This window comes from Neophocaena asiaeorientalis, unplaced genomic scaffold (assembly GCF_003031525.2).
Source record: "Neophocaena asiaeorientalis asiaeorientalis breed wild unplaced genomic scaffold, Neophocaena_asiaeorientalis_V1.1 scaffold161, whole genome shotgun sequence".
Lineage (NCBI taxonomy): Eukaryota > Metazoa > Chordata > Mammalia > Artiodactyla > Phocoenidae > Neophocaena > Neophocaena asiaeorientalis.
Genome location: NW_020171987.1, coordinates 2,208,446 through 2,225,226, shown reverse-complemented (window position 1 = coordinate 2,225,226; position 16,781 = coordinate 2,208,446). Strand labels below are relative to the sequence as shown.

The 16,781-nt window shown below is 36.0% G+C and overlaps 1 pseudogene; it reads left to right on the top strand.

Moving 5' to 3' along the window:
* Positions 1-6,569: 6,569 nt before the first annotated feature.
* On the top strand, positions 6,570-7,835 carry LOC112401245 (UV excision repair protein RAD23 homolog B pseudogene; annotated as a pseudogene).
* The last annotated feature ends 8,946 nt before the right edge of the window (positions 7,836-16,781 follow it).

Below are 16,781 nucleotides of genomic sequence, written 5' to 3'. Positions count from 1 at the left end.
GTTGGTGGGAATGTAAATTGATACAGCCACTATGGAGAACAGTATGGAGGTTCCTTAAAAAACTAAAAATAGAACTACCATATGACCCAGCAATCCCACTCCTAGGCATATACCCTGAGAAAACCATAATTCAAAAAGAGTCATGTACCACAATGTTCATAGCAGCTCTATTTACAACAGCCAGGACATGGAAGCAACCTAAGTGTCCACTGACAGATGAATGGATAAAGAAGATGTGGTACATATATACAATGGAATATTACTCAGCCATAAAAAGAAATGAAACTGAGTTATTTGTAGTGAGGTGGATGGACCTAGAGTCTGTCATACAGAGTGAAGTAAGTCAGAGAGAGAAAAACAAATACCGTATGCTAACACATATATATGGAATCTAAAAAAGGAAAAAAGTTTCTGAAGAACCTAGGGGCAGGACGGGAATAAAGACGCAGACCTTCTACAGAATGGACTTGAGGATGTGGGGAGGTGGAAGGGTAAGCTGGGATGAAGTGAGAGACTGGCATGGACATATATACACTACCAAACGTAAAATAGCTAGCTAGTGGGAAGCAGCCACATAGCACAGGGAGATCAGCTCAGTGCTTTGTGACCACCTAGAGGGGTGGGATAGGGAGGGTGGGAGGGAGGGAGACGCAAGAGGGAGGGGATATGGGGATATATGTATATGTATAACTGATTCACTTTGTTATAAAGCAGAAACTGACACACCATTGTAAAGCAATTATACTCCAATAAAGACGTTAAAAAATGTTTATATCAAGTGTATAATCTATTTTTATGGTACCTGCTTTAGCCTAATAACCATTTGTGTTGATTATGCCAGATAAGTCAACTCCACTTGGAAAAATCTTCAACAACATATTTTCAAACTCCATCTCCCCCCCACCCCCCACAAAGATTGCTGTCAATGGCCCTCATTCCAGAAGCACAGTTTGTAGAGAGAGTATTACTGATAGGAATGTGCTGGGTCATGGGTATTGTGTTGAGGAATAAAATAGTGTTGAGAACCATTAATTTAAAGACAAATACATGCTTATTTCATACATGCATTTTATAAAGTTCTAATACTATCTGTACCAACTTTAAATACCAATATATGTTATAAAGCAGAAACTAACACACCATTGTAAAGCAAGTATACTCCAATAAAGATGTTTAAAAATAAATAAATAAATACCAATATATGTAGTTTACCATTTAATTGTGACACTCATCCAGAACATGTTTTCTAATTGCAGCTATTTAACTACATTTATGAGGACACACTCAGCACATTACAAAATCTACAAAGAGTATATAGAAAAGTGAACAGGTTTTCATCTAGACTTGTCTCATGCTGCCCACAAACATAGAGCTCTAGATTAAAATGTTACTTTCCATAAATTGTCACAAGAACCTCTCACCTGTATTACTTCAAATTTGTGTACCTGACATGCCGTGAAGTCTCCAAGTATTTAAAACATTGCCCCTCTAAGAAAAAAAAGGCACCATGTGAACATCTTTTTTGCAGAGCAGCTCTGCCTGGATCTTGTGGAATGTGAACAGAGAGAAACTATCCTAGGGGCTGTCCTCCACTAACTGGGCCTGGGATGAATTTGTGCACAAGCCAAAGGGAAGTCAGGGCACCAGGAGGCCAACTGCCTTTCTGAGATAGCTTGATCTGAAACCTTGTTTATCAGAGATGTTTCATATTGGATCGCGGAAAAGCTACCCAATCGTGCCTTCTTAATGGGAAGTGTCAAAGACAGATGAACAAGGAGAGCAGGGGTCACTTGAGCTCGTGTTATGTCCCAATAAGGCAGAGCTATAATTTCTAGTTCACACCTCTGATGTACATTCTTGTATTAGAAAGACTATGCCTTTCTATCCCACAATCCTCAAGGCATACCATCTTCAAGCTAGTTTGTACACTACTCTTCCTTGTACACAATGTACCAAACTATTATAACATGAATATTATCCTTCATTTTGAACACATGTAAAACATACTTTAAAAAACATAGTGGTTTCTATGAAGTAGTTACTATCTCATTCAGAGGTAAATTGATTCCCCAAATATAGAAGGGGATTATATGTTATAAATTTGTATATGATTGTATTTTTAGCACAGGAAAATGCATAAAAGAAACTCGTAAGAAATTAGAAACAAGTTAAGCAATAGAAAACTCCTGTGTTAATCCTTGTCTAGGGACTAGCCTTTCCCATAAAAAATTTTAAAAGTGGTGATGAAACATATTAATATGAAAAACATTGAAAGGAATTCATACTTCACTTATTAACCACATGCACAATGGTTAAAAGGAGGTAAGACCAGCGAGCTGCCTTTTAAATTAAATAATCAAACCTGAAATACCCTCTCTTAGATGGCACGGAATTACTTGACCTGGTCATATTTATTTGTGTTCATACATGAAGCACTGGATCTAAGCCACAGTATAAAGCTGAAGTAGAACAGATTTCTAGTTACAAAGCCATCCAGCATGGCTTCTTCAAGGGAATGTCCTCAATAAATAGCATTTAGATGAATTAAGAGCAACAGCTACTACAACATGATGTACAGCTTTTCATACTGGATATTCTATATGGCTTTGCAGTAGCAGTTTCCAAATTATATTCAACATAGTGCAACTTTCTCAAAAGATATCAATATATACTGTGTGCAAAATGCTTGCAGGACATGCTGGATGCTATGAACATCCCTTAGAGCATCAAAATACATTTTAGCAAATTAAAAGGTCTGAGAAATCCTGCAGGCATTTATTAAATTTACCTACAATGATTCCAGTTTTTCCCCAAATTGTTCAACCATAGAACTATTTACCAAGGAATACTTATTAACATCTCATAGAAAATTGACATACTATGATATAGTTTGGCCCACTGTCATATGTATGTCTTTAATCAAACTCTGGTGGAGTAGGTAAGAGAGTTCACATTTTTTTGCAGGTAAGAAAACTAGGGGAATCATTAATTCCCAATGCTTACTCAAAGATTAAAAAATAAATAAATAAATGATTGTTACCTACATGGACTCCAAAATTTAATATGCTAAAGTTTGCATACAATTTGACAATATTTTCTAGCAGTAATTAAGAGATTTAAGAAACTCTAGAGTTAAAACAAATTGTTTTAAATAACTATTGTCTTTAAACACAAGAGAATTATAAGATTTTGCTTTCTATTTGTGTACTGATGGCTGGAAATGGCTTCAGTTGCTCTGCTTTTGGGAATTCAATTATTATTGGCTGCAGATCCTTAAATATTTTATTTCAGAAAATCAGTGTTTTTGCTCTCTTTCTCAATTTCTGCAGAATTTCTTCTTTAATTTACAAGTGGAAACAGTATAAGAAGTTAACAATCATTCCTATGTTTGTGAACACTGTGTAAAAAAAGGAAAGGAAAAGAGTATGCATTCTTTAAATATGATTTTCTTCAAATATAACCAGACAAGATTCTGTCTTTTGACTAAATTGTGATATGTTTCACAGCCACCTAGATGCCAAAGATGAAGGGTTGACGGCTTCTGTCTCAAGTCTTCTTGAAGCTAATAAGAGAGGTGATGCCAACTTCGCAGCATCAATGCCCTGTTGGATAGGCGACTCGAGTCCCGGAGTCTGGGTGAGAAATTTGGCCTGGCATCTGGGGGAATTTCTACAGAAAGCAATCAAAGGCAGAAAAAGGAGCCACATTTTGAATTGTTAAAACAAACAAACAAAAACAACTACCATCTAAATATGACAGGTATATTACAGTTAAGATTAGAATTTCCACCATGGACTGTTGGCATTCTTGGATTTAATATTAGTAATTCAAATATTTAATGACAACCTTTAAAGCTTATGATATAGTTAGATCCATTTGTCTTTTTCCAGTATGGCTTTCTTCCTTTATGGTTATATTTTTAAAAGCATTTTCCACCCCAATGTCACATAAATATGCATCTAAAGTTTTCTCTAGTAAAGTTTCAATTTTATATTTATATCTTTAATCCGCCTAATGTTAATTTTGGTGTATGCTACACAGTAAGGATCCAACTTGTTTCTTTTCAAATGATAAAACTTCCCCAAATGTAATTCGAAAAATAAACCTTTTGGGGGGCCGCTATTTGAAATAAATATTTTAAAGTGCTACATTTGTATTTAAACTTGTGTACTCATTATTCTGCTCCATAGTTGTATCTGATGTGTCTGTCCATCCCTACAAAAATAATACCTTTACAAAAATTACTGGAGCTTTAATATGTATTTTAATATTGGAATGTAAAATTGATCATTGACTAGAATGATGGTTATCAGGGGCTGGGGGTGGGCAGATGTTGGTCAAACTGTACAAACCTCCAATTATAGGACGAATAAGTTCTGGATGTACAGCATGGTGACTATAGTTAATAATACTGTATTTTGTTCTGGCAAGTTGCTAAGAGAGGAGTAGGCTTTAAATGTTACCACCACCAAAAAAAATACTGGTAATTATGTGACATGAGAGAGGTGTTAGCTAAGGCTATGGTGGTAAACATTTTGCAATACATAAGCTTATCAAATCAACTTTTTGTACACCTTAAACTTACACAATGTTATATGTCAATTATGCCTCAAAAAATCCTATTTAATAGTAAAAGACTAAGTTAAAAATAAGTAACCAGATCTTATGGCTATTATTTAATATTACTTTAAAAGTTCTAGCTAATGACATGAGTCAAGAAAAATAAGAAGTATATAAGTCTTGGAAAGAGGACTGCCTGAAAAAATATGAAATACTAACTGAAAAACAATTAGGACTAATTAGAGAACTCAGTATAAAAATAAAAATATTAAAATAAATCAATAAATTTCCCTCATATCAACATTAGTAAGCAAAACCCATAAATACCTAAAAGTCTATACACAAATAAAACAAAATACTTTGAGACACAAAAGACGACATGCATAAATAGAAAAACAGGTTAAATTTTCAAGTGAAAACAGTCAATATTTTGATGTGTGTGTTCATTTTTGTCGTGAAGTGTTTTAGGGAACAATATAAAGGGTTGCTGCAGTTTCCAAAATAGCCTTGCTTGATTTATTCAGAATAAATTTACATTATTTTTGCAGGTATTTTCATTTCTTTTTATGTTATATATCCATTAGTTAATCCAGTTATCTCTTGAGTATGTGTGTATCCCCCTCTCCCCACCTTTCTTTCCTTTTCTTTCTATTCTCACTGGCACTGCCCTAGTTCAGCACCTAACTTTTCCACAAGACTTCACCAGTAGCGGCTTTGAAACGTCTTCTATGTCCTGAGTTTGCAAGGATAGTTTTGCACCTCCTTTGCCCAACTGCTATTTCACAATCTTACTAATATCCTGAATACCCACATAAATGGAGTTTCTATTTCCTAACTCTTATACCATGAATATATTCTACATACGGCTAAAGTAACTTTTCCAAGATACAGATCAGCTGATGTCACTGCCTCCCTCAAAACTCTTTACTAGTTCTCAACTGCCTACAACATGTCATCTGAAGGCTTTGTGGGTTGCCATTTGATACCTCTAAGATCAAGATCCAATCCCCCTTTCAGCCACATCCCCCTAAACTCTCCATTCTGTATCTATTCTCCAGCAAAACTAGGCTTCCCTTTCTCCATAACCATATTTTCACCATCCTTGAAGTCCCAGACTAAACACTACCTACCTCCTTCATGAAAGCTGACCTCACCCCTGTCTGAAATTAAAATTCTTTCTCCTCTGTGTTCTGATAACAAGTTGTTTGCAAATCTACACCAGCATTTATTCTATCATTCCATTATGAAATATTTATTATATGTGGTTATTTGTGTACTGTATAGATGGTAAGGTCCTTCAGGGCAGAGCTCAAGAAATATTTATACTTATGTTCCCTACCGCACCATAGGCACAGTATCTTGCATTTAGTAAGTAATCAATACATGTTTGATGAATTTATTAAAATTAGTAACTTTATGGAATATAAGGGGGTGCATATTATTCTCTTCAATTTAATTATAGCTATCATTTTCAGATGTTCAGCATGTTCCACATAATGTGCTAAGCAACTTCCATTTTATTCTCACAGCTTGATGAAATAGGTATTATTAGCCTCATTTGTCACACAATATACTAAGCACCTTACATTTCATTCCATTTTATTCTCACACAACACTATGAACTCATTTTTCAGTTAACCAAGAGAGTGTATCTTGCCTAAAAGTGGTAGACCCACAGTTCAAACCTAATTTGACTCTCAGCCTGAGTGTGTGTGTGTGCATCTCTGTGTGCACGCATGCATGCGCACATGCAAACTAGTAGAAGTAAAGATAGATATCAAGCCCTAAGAATGAAGGAGTGTGATGAAAGTTCCGGAAGAAACATGTACAAGACAATGTGTACAAACATTTGCTACTTTGGAGCCACGAAGAATCACAAAGAAAGAAAAGGGTGGGGGCATTTCTTTTTTTGTTTTCCTCTGGCAAAGAGCACTAAACTAGGGAACCAAGAGAGCAATGGTTCAGTATAATTAAGAAAGACTTGGGCAGCGTTGCTGCACAGCGGCACCATGCTGGTCACCCTGAAGACCCTCCAGCAGCGGATCTTCAAGATCGACATCGACCCAAACGAGATGGTAAGAGCACTGAATGAGAAGACTGAATCTGAAAAGGGTAAAGATGCAGGTCAAAAATTAATTTAGCAGGCAAAATTCTCAATAATGATACTGCTCTAAAAGAATATAAAATTGATGAGAAAAACTTCGTGGTACTTATGGTGACAAGACCCAAAGCAGTGACACCACCAGCACCAGCTACAACTCAGCAATCTAATTCTGCCACCACTACCACAGTTAGTTCCTCCACAGCACCAGCTGTGGCTCAGGCCCCAACCCCTGCCCTCACTTTGGCCCCCACTCCCACACCTGCATCTGTCACTCCAGCATCAATGACAGCATCTTCTGAACCTGCACCTGCTAGTGCAATGAAACAAGAGAAACCTGCAGAAAAGCCAGCAGAAACACCAGTGGCTGCTAGCCCAACGTCAACTGACAGTACATCAGGTGATTCTTCTTGGTCAAACCTTTCTGAAGATGCAACAAGTGCACTTGTGACAAGTCAGTCTTAGGAGAATATGGTAACTGAGATCATGTCAATGGGCTATGAACGACAGCAAGTAATCGCAGCCCTGAGAGCCAGTTTCAACAACCCTGACAGAGCAGTGGAGTATCTTTTAATGGGAATTCCCGGAGATAGAGAAAGTCAGGCCGTGGTTGACCCCCCTCCAGCAGCGAGTAGTGGGGCTCCTCAGTCTTCAGTGGCTGCAGCTGCAGCAACTACGACAGCAACGACTACAACAAGTTCTGGAGCACACCCTCTTGCATTTTTACGGAATCAGCCTCAGTTTGAACAGAGGAGACAAATTATTCAACAGAATCCTTCCCTGCTTCCAGCATCGCTACAACAGACAGGTCGAGAAAATCCTCAGTTACTGCAGCAAATTAGCCACCATCAGGAGCATTTTATTCAGATGTTATATCGAACCAGTTCAAGAAGTGGGGGGTCAAGGAGGAGGGGGTGGAAGTGGCAGTGGAGGAATTGCAGAAGCTGGAAGTGGTCATATGAACTACATTCAAATAACGCCTCAGGAAGAAGAAGCTATAGAAAGGTTAAAGGCATTAGGATTTCCTGAAGGACTTGTGATACAAGCATATTTTGCTTGTGAGAAGAATGAGAACTTGGCTGCCAATTTTCTTCTACAGCAAAACTTTGATGAAGATTGAAAGGGACTTTTTTTTATCTCACACTTCACACCAGTGCATTACACTAACTTTGTTCACTGGATCGTCTGGGATGACTTGGGCTCACGTCCACATACTTGGTAGAAGGTAGTGGATTGTTGGGGGTGGGAAGAGGGGATCTAGAATGCAGGGCGGGGATGAACACCGTGCATGCCTGCTTCAGTTAGCAGATGCCACAAATCCACACAGCGTGTACAATATTGTACAACCAAAAGTCAGCTTTTGCAGGTCTTTATTTCTTCTATAAAACAGTAGGTAACTTTTCCTAGGTTTCACTCTTGTAGTGTACTAGATCCAGAAACTTAGTGTAATGCCCTGCTTTATACTTCTTTGACTTAACATTGGTTTCAGAAAGAGTCTTTGCTACCTAGAATCTATGGTCCCTATTCTATGGCAACACTGGATAATGGCTTTGTGAAATGGAAAAAAAAAAAAATTGGAGCAACTGTAAACAGAAATGCCAAATTAATGATGGTTACTGTTGCTGCTTCAAATAGGTATAAAATTAATGTGTAAGAAAGTCCATTCTTTCATGATAAATACTTGGGGTTGAGGGGGTAGAGGGGGAATCTTTTCTTATAATGAAAATAATTACTGCTATTTTAAATTTCTTGATCATTGAATGTGAGACCCTTCTAACATGATTTGAGAAGCTGTACAAGTATAGGCAGAGTTATTTTCCTGTTTACATTTTTTTTTGCTTTGTTTTGGGGGGAAAATTGGTAGGTGTCTAATTACTGTTTACTTCATTGTTATATTGCAGTAAAAAGTTTTAAAACCACAGTTGTATGTTTGCTTTTGATGTATCCCTTTGTGGAATTAGCACTTTGGGGCCATTGGAGAAATGCAGCATTCACCATCCCTGTCTTCCCCTTCCCTCAGCAGAAATGTGTTTGTCAGTAAGTCGTGAATTCCAACTGCTGCCTCTTTTAAAACCCACAAAATGCTGATTCAGTTCAAACTTAATGCAAGTGTCTCAAAACTGAGTTTCTGATATTTGTAAATGTTTTTCCTTATTAGATAAGAATGTATGACCATTAAAGTCATTTAGGATTATTTGCTTTCGAAAAGAGAAGGTGGACAGAACTATAATCAAGCATCTTTTATTGCACTGGACAGACTGGAGAAATCTTTTGGAAGGGTTGGGAGATGCGGCTGGAAAGGTGCTTTGGAAAATGTACAATCAAGACATCTCATGGAATATTAAAAGAAAAATCTTAATAGCAAAAAAAAGAAAAGAAAAGAAAAGAAAGACTTGGGCGAAATAGGTAAATTGTTTGGTATGTAAATTATATCACAATACAGCTATTAAAATAATTATTTGAGAAGCTGTTTAAAATACAGATCTATGTGTTCTACCTCAAGGAATTCTGCTTATGCAGATCTGGAGGGACACAGGAATCTGCATTTTTAGAAATCACTTCTAGTTAATTCTGATGCAAGAGTTTTTAACTGCTCACATTTTCAGAATCACTGGCACAGAGTGTTAAAAATGCAAAGTCATTATATTTAGTGTTTCAGGTCACATATCTTCAGTGGTGCCATTCATATTATATGCTACATGAATGTCACCCTATGAAGTTGTCCAGTGTGCAACATGTACGGATGTGAGCAACATCCCTTTAAAAGTACAAGGTACGATGGGAGAAAAGAGGACTAACATTTCCTTGGTACCTATGATCTGCCAATTACTTTGCTATGCAAGATAGAAAGATTGATATATAACTTATATAAGCTATATCTATCTATCTTACTAACATCTTTAAAGTTAGGTAGTATCACCTCTGTTGTACATATGAAGAAACTTACATTCAGAGAACTTTAACATTCTCCATGTTACACAGCTAGCAATTATTCCTTCATCCATTCGATTTATAAACAGCAATTAATGTTTACTGTAAGCCTGGCACCAAGAGAACTAAAACCAAAAAATTAAAGAAAAGTCATTAGAAGAACAGTACCACTGAAAGAATTCCAGCCTTGTACTCTATAGGGCAATGAGAACTCTATATGGAAAACAGACTGAAGTAGTCACCTGTGATGAGGTGGTACTTTGTATTGATACTAGAACTAGGAACATCATAAAAGGATCCATATGAATATATCACAGTATGCTCTCACCATAAATGTCATCTTCTTGCAGCAATGACCAAGAAACCCATCAAATAGCATTTCGGTTTTTTTAAACTCACAAACATTCACTGAGTAAACACTCTGTCAAACCCTTGATAAGGATAACAAGAAAGTGCCCTGCGCTTTTGATGCAACCTCAAAGGAACCCACTTGTAAGTTAGGACGGCCTTCCAAATGGTGTGATGAAAATCACAAGGCCATTAAAATGTTCATTTTTCCTAAAAATCTAACTGATCCAAGTGGCCACTCTTCTTCTCCATCTTCCTGGGCGAAGTTATTGCATCCTCCTCCACTCAGTCTTCATGTCATTAAGTAAATATAATACCTGAAAAAGAAAACTATCCCCTAAAGACACACAATGCCAAGGGCTTATTATGGTAGCTTTTAAGGATATTTAAAAGATTTCTTGATTTGGAGTAGAACTGGCAATGATTGTGCTGAACCAACTTCTCTGAAATGGTTAGTAAAATTAGAAAGGGAAAATAACTAACTGAATTCTTATATCCAAGGGGCATTACCAGAAAAAAGCAAGAAAGTATAGTTCTGCTTTAGCTTCACAGTGTTTTCCGGTTTTCATAAATAAAATGCTATTACCTTCATTAAAGGTAAACAATTAATAATCAGGATTTTAAAAAGTACATGCAAATATGTTATGAGCTCAAAACAGAATATCAGGAAGTGTTACTCTTGCAAAACCAAAGTGAATTAATAACCAGTTTAAAACACATCATTTAACAAGCTAACACTAAACAAAAGAAGTTATACAAAATGATGAAAAGGGAAGAAAATATGATGGTACAGTTGAGAAAGAATTTAAGACAGTCTGTCACCCAGAAGGACCCAAGTATCATTTTCAATCTCATCAGTACTTTAATATGATATTCAACTTGTCCTTGGCCTTCTCACAAACTTTGCTCTTCTTTGGAACACCCAGTAGGACATTTTTGCTCTTCAAATAGGAGTATTTCAAGATCTCGGTGGAATTATCATTACACTCAGTCTGGTCTCTTCACCAAAGTTCTTTATCACCAAACCACCACATGCAACTTTTACATTTAAAGCTCCTGGTAGGAGCTTTGAAATTGGAAATTCAAAATATCAATATTCTATTTGACCTTCTGCTCCACCCTTGGCAAAAAAATAATATCACAAAGGCAAAAATAGAAAATATTTTAACACATTACTATGTAAAAACTCAAGCATATACAAAAGTAGAGAAAGGAGTAAAATGAACACCCATGTATATATTACACAGCCTCAAACAATAAGCTATAGACAATCTTGTTTCCTCTCCATTCCCATTCACCCTCCCCTCATATTATTTTATACAAATTCCATATAAGTATCTTTCATACATAAACTAGTTCAGTTTATATTTCTAAAAATTAAGAAGGTCATTTTGTGCTAGTACCATACGGTTATGATTACTGTAGCTTTGTACTATAGTCTGAAGTCGAAAAGTGTGATGCCTACAGTTCTGATCTTCTTTCTCAAGATTATTTTGGCTATTCAGGGTCTTTTTTGTTTCCACACAAAATTTGAAATTATTTGCTCTGGTTCTGTGAAAAATGCCACTGGTATTTTGATAGGGATTGCACTGAATCTATAGACTGCCTTGGGTAGTATGGTCATTTTAACAATATCAATTCTTCCAATCCAAGAACACAGTATATCTTTCCATCTGTTTGTGTTGTCTTCAATTTCTTTCATCAGTGTCTTATAGTTTTCTGGGGTCTTTTACGTCCTTAGGTAGTTTTATCCCTAGGTATTTTATGCTTTTTGATGTGATGGTAAGTGGGACTGTTTCCTTAATTTCTCTTTCTGATAGTTTGTTGTTGGTATATAGAAATGCAACAGATTTCTATTCATTAATTTTATATCCTGCAATTTTACCAAATTCACTGATAAGTTCTAGTAGTTTTCTGGTGGTGTCTTTAGGATTTTCTGTGTATAATATCATGTCATCTGCAAACAGTGACAGTTTTACTTCTTCCTTTCCAATCTGGATTCCTTTTATTTCTTTTTCTTCTCTGACTGCTGTGGCTAGGACTTTAAAAACTGTGTTGAAAAAAAGTGGCAAGAGTGGACATCCTTGCCTTGTTCCTAATCTTAGACAAAATGCTTTCAGCTTTTCACCATTGAGTATGACGTTAGCTGTGGGTTTGTCATATATGGCCTTTATTATGTTAAGGTATGCTCACTCTATGCCCATTTTCTGGAGAGTTCTTATCATAAATGGATGTTCAATTTTATCAAAAGCTTTTTCTGTATCTATTGAGATGATCATATGATTTTTATTCTTCAATTCATTAATGTGGTGTATCAAAATCACACATAGATCAATGTAACAGAATACAGAGCCCGAAAATAAACCCAAGCCCCAAAATAAACCCACACACTTATCAAGGTCAATTAATCTATGACAAAGGAGGTGAGAGTATACAATGGAGAAAAGGCAGTCTCCTCAATAAGTGGTGCTGGGAAAACTGGACAGCTACATGTAAAAGAATGAAATTAGAACACTCTCTAACACCATACACAAAAATAAACTCAAAATGGATTAAAGACCTAAATGTAAGAGCAGACACTATAAAACTCCTAGAAGAAAACAGAGGCAGAACAGTCTTTGACATAAATCACAGCAATATTGTTTTGGATCCATCTCCTAGAGTAATGGAAATAAAAACAAAAATAAACAAATGGGACCTAATTAAATTTAAAAGCTTCTGCACAGCAAAGGAAACCACTGATGAAATGAAAAGACAACATACTAAATGGAAGAAGATATTTTCAAATGATATGACTGATAAAGCGTTAGTACCCAACATATATTCATTGATTAGCTCATACCTAATCAATGAATTTGGTAAAGTAGCAGGATACAAAATTAATGCACAGAAATCTCTTGCATTCCTATACACTAATGATGAAAAATCTTAAAGTGAAATTAAGAAAACACTCCCATTTACCATTGCAATAAAAAGAATAAAATACCTAGGAATAAACCTACCTAAGGAGACAAAAGACCTTTATGTAGAAAATTATAAGAAACCAACGAAAGAAATTAAAGATAATACAAATAGATGGAGAGATATACCACGTTCTTGGACTGGAAGAATCAACACTGTGAAAATGACTATACTACCCAAAGCAATCTACAGATTCAATGCAATCGCTATCAAACTACCACTGGCATTTTTCACAGAACTAGAACAAAAAATGTCACAATTTGTATGGAAACACTCCCTGACTTCAGACTATACTACAAAGCTACAGTAATCAAGACAGTATGGTACTGGCACAAAAACAGAAAGATAGATCAATGGAACAGGATAGAAAGCCCAGAGATAAACCCACACACATATGGTCACCTTATCTTTGATAAAGGAGGCAAGAATATACAGTGGAGATACTTGAGGATATGGGGAGGGGGAAGTGTAAGCTGTGACAAAGTTAGAGAGTGGCATGGATATATATACACTACCAAACGTAAAATAGATAGCTACTGGGAAGCAGCCACAGAGCACAAGGAGATCAGCTCGGTGTTTTGTGACCACCTAGAGGGGTGGAATACGGAGGGAGGGAGGGAGGGAGGGAGGGAGATGCAAGAGAGAAGAGATATGGGGACATAAGTATATGTATAACTGATCCATTTTGTTATAAAGCAGAAACTAACACACCATTGTAAAGCAATTATACTCCAATAAAGATGTTTAAAAATAAAAAAATAAACAGCTCATACAACTCAACATCAAAAAAAAACCCGACAAAAAACCAAGCCAATTAAAAAATGAGTAGAAGAACTGAACAGACATTTTTCCAAAGAGGAAATGCAGATGGCCAACAGGCACATGAAAAGATGCTCAACATCACTAATCATCAGGGAAATGCAAATCAAAATCACAATGAGATATGACCTCACACCCGTTAGAATGGCTATTATGAAAAAGAACACAAATTACAAATGTTGGCAAGGAAAGCTGATAAGAGGGAACCCTAGTACATTGTTGTTGGGAATGTAAATTGGTGGAAAACAGTATGGAGGTTTCTCAAAAAACTGAAAATAAAAATACCATATGACCCAGAAATTCCACTCTTGGGTATGTATCCAAAAAAAATGAAAACGTAATTCAGAAAAATACATGCACCCCAATGTTCAAAGCAGCATTATTCACAATTGCCAAGGTATGAAGGCAACCTAAGTATCCATCAACAGAAGAACTGACAAAGAAGATGCGGTACATAGATAAACAATGGAATACTACTCAGCCATAAAAAAGAATGAAATTTTGCCATTTGCAGCAAGATGCTGGATTTGGAGGACATTATGCTAAGTGAAATAAGTCAGACAGAGAAAGGCAAACACTGTATGATATCACTTATACGTGGGAACTAAAAAATACAACAAACTACTGAATAACACAAAAAAGAAGCAGATTCACAGATGTAGAGAACAAACTAGTGGTTACCAGTGGCGAGGGGGGAGAGGGGAGGGACAATATGGGGTGAGGTAAAAAGGGTTATTATGAGATTACATGAAATCATTCGTGTGAAACTTCTGAAAATTGTAAAACACTATAAAATGTAAAGAATCTTTCATTCAATAAAAAAGAGAAAAATAAATTTTAAAAAGGCCATTTTAAAACATAACCATTATCCTACTTGAAAATAAATCATGAATATAATCAAATATTCATATATGATCAAATTACGCTGATAAAATAAAAACTATCTGATGACATTTGTAAGCTGTAATAATAATTACAGTTGTACAAATAAAACTGCAGTACTGTAATTTTCAATAGGCTTTGAAAAACAAGCCCTGCTGGGGATTAATGACTTTTAGAATCTGACACAGAAAAAAATAAGTTTATCATGTCTTCTGATAATCAAATGATTTCAGTAGTCACACTACCTATCATTTGATTCATTTATTTAATTTAAAGTTAAAGTACTAGAGCTATCATCAATAACATTAGAGCATTTGGTTTTAACCAAAAAGATGAGAAAGGATGAAAACTTAATCAGGAAACTAGGGCCAAATGTGATCATAGGGTCTTCTAACCTTCTTTTACCCACTTCCTACATTTATTTCCCTTGGTAAAGGTAAAATTTTAAATTAGCTTATTAATTTTCGTGTGATTTTCTGTTAAGTTTGGACTTAAATTCAACAGACATTTAGCACCTTTAGAAGAAGTGTTGTGATTCTGGTTACTTACTGAGCCTCAATGTTTTGACATGTAAGATAGAAATGAGTAATTTGCCATGCCCCTCTCAAAGGGATGTTGGAAAGTTAATATAAAATAAGTATCTCTATAAGGAGAGATGCAAACACGACACATTACTATTATTCCACGATTCAGAATAACTTGCCAACAATACAACTAATAAAGTCATGTAGCTGAGAGTCTTTTCATATTTATCTTTACTCCTAGGCACCACGGTGTAATGAAAAATAGACCAAAGGAGGAATGTATTTTTTATTATCAAAGCACATACAGAATTTATTTTGATTTTAGTAGTAATTTATTTTAATGGGGCCTGATTTCAAGGATGATGCATGGTCGTGCTATTTATAATTGTTCAGTGTTTCTATGTTGAGACACTATTCTTCCAATTCTTTCTTCCAGGAATTATTAACTCCTTGTGCTGGCAACACACACTATAAAGAAAGTTAAGGTTCTTCTGTAGGTTCTCATGGTTTAGTGGCAAAGGCAAACAAATAGTCTATTATAATGGAATATGTTGTAGGCTATGATGTGTGTTTGAAGAACCCTTGCAGCACACTTGGTCCCGTCCAAAATGTCCATGAGACATTTGGTCCACACCAAAAGGTCCTTGATATTTTGTCTTATTTAGTCCAAGCCAAAAGGTCCTTGATATTTGGTCCTGTCCAAAACCATTTGGCATGGACCACACATGTTCATGGACGTTTTGGATAGGACCAAATATCAAGGACCTTTTGGTGCAGACCAAATGTCTTATGGACATTCGGATAGAACCATATGTCTGCTAACCTTGAAGAACATGTTATGAGTCAGTTGAGAAGACACATCTAAATCTGAAGGGTATGAGGATTAGGGTAGAGACCTGTGTCTGAGAAGATTTCTCATAGAAGGTAATGCTTCAGTTATGTTTGAAAAACATGAAGGTGTTAGCACACTGAAGGTAGAAAAAAGGACAAAAGCATATGCTAGAATGAAGAGGGTGAATGACAAAATGGTAAAACGTTAATGTAAAATTAGGACATAAAGACCCATCCGGTAGAATGTGGCCTATACCAAAGCAGAGATCTTTATCTTGGTTGTTCACAGTTGATTTCCCAAACAATAGAAGAGCCACTGAAGGCCATGACTGTGAGATTAACATGATCATATTTAAGATTCAGAAAGATCACCCTGGCAACAGGGTAAAAACATTCATGAATGAGCCAGGCCAGAAGCTGGAAGACCAAGTAGGCCACAGTGGTTCTCATAAGATACAATCAGGCTGTCAACCCAACAATTCCACTCCTAGGTATACATCCAAGAAAAATGAAAACGTGTTCATGCTCGTGCATGAATGTTCATAGCAGCATTACTCATAATGGCCAAAAACTGGAAATAACCCAAACGAATATAACTGATAAACAGATAAATAAAATTTGGTATAGTCACACAATGCAATATTTTTCCGCAAGAAAAGGAATCAAGTATGGATACACACTACCACATGAAAGAACTTTGAAACATTATGCTAGGTAAACTATCCAGGCAAAAAAGACCTCATGTCATATAATTCCATTTATAGGAAATGTCCAGAATAGGCAAATCCATAGAGACAGAAAGTAGATGACTCGTTACCTAGGGC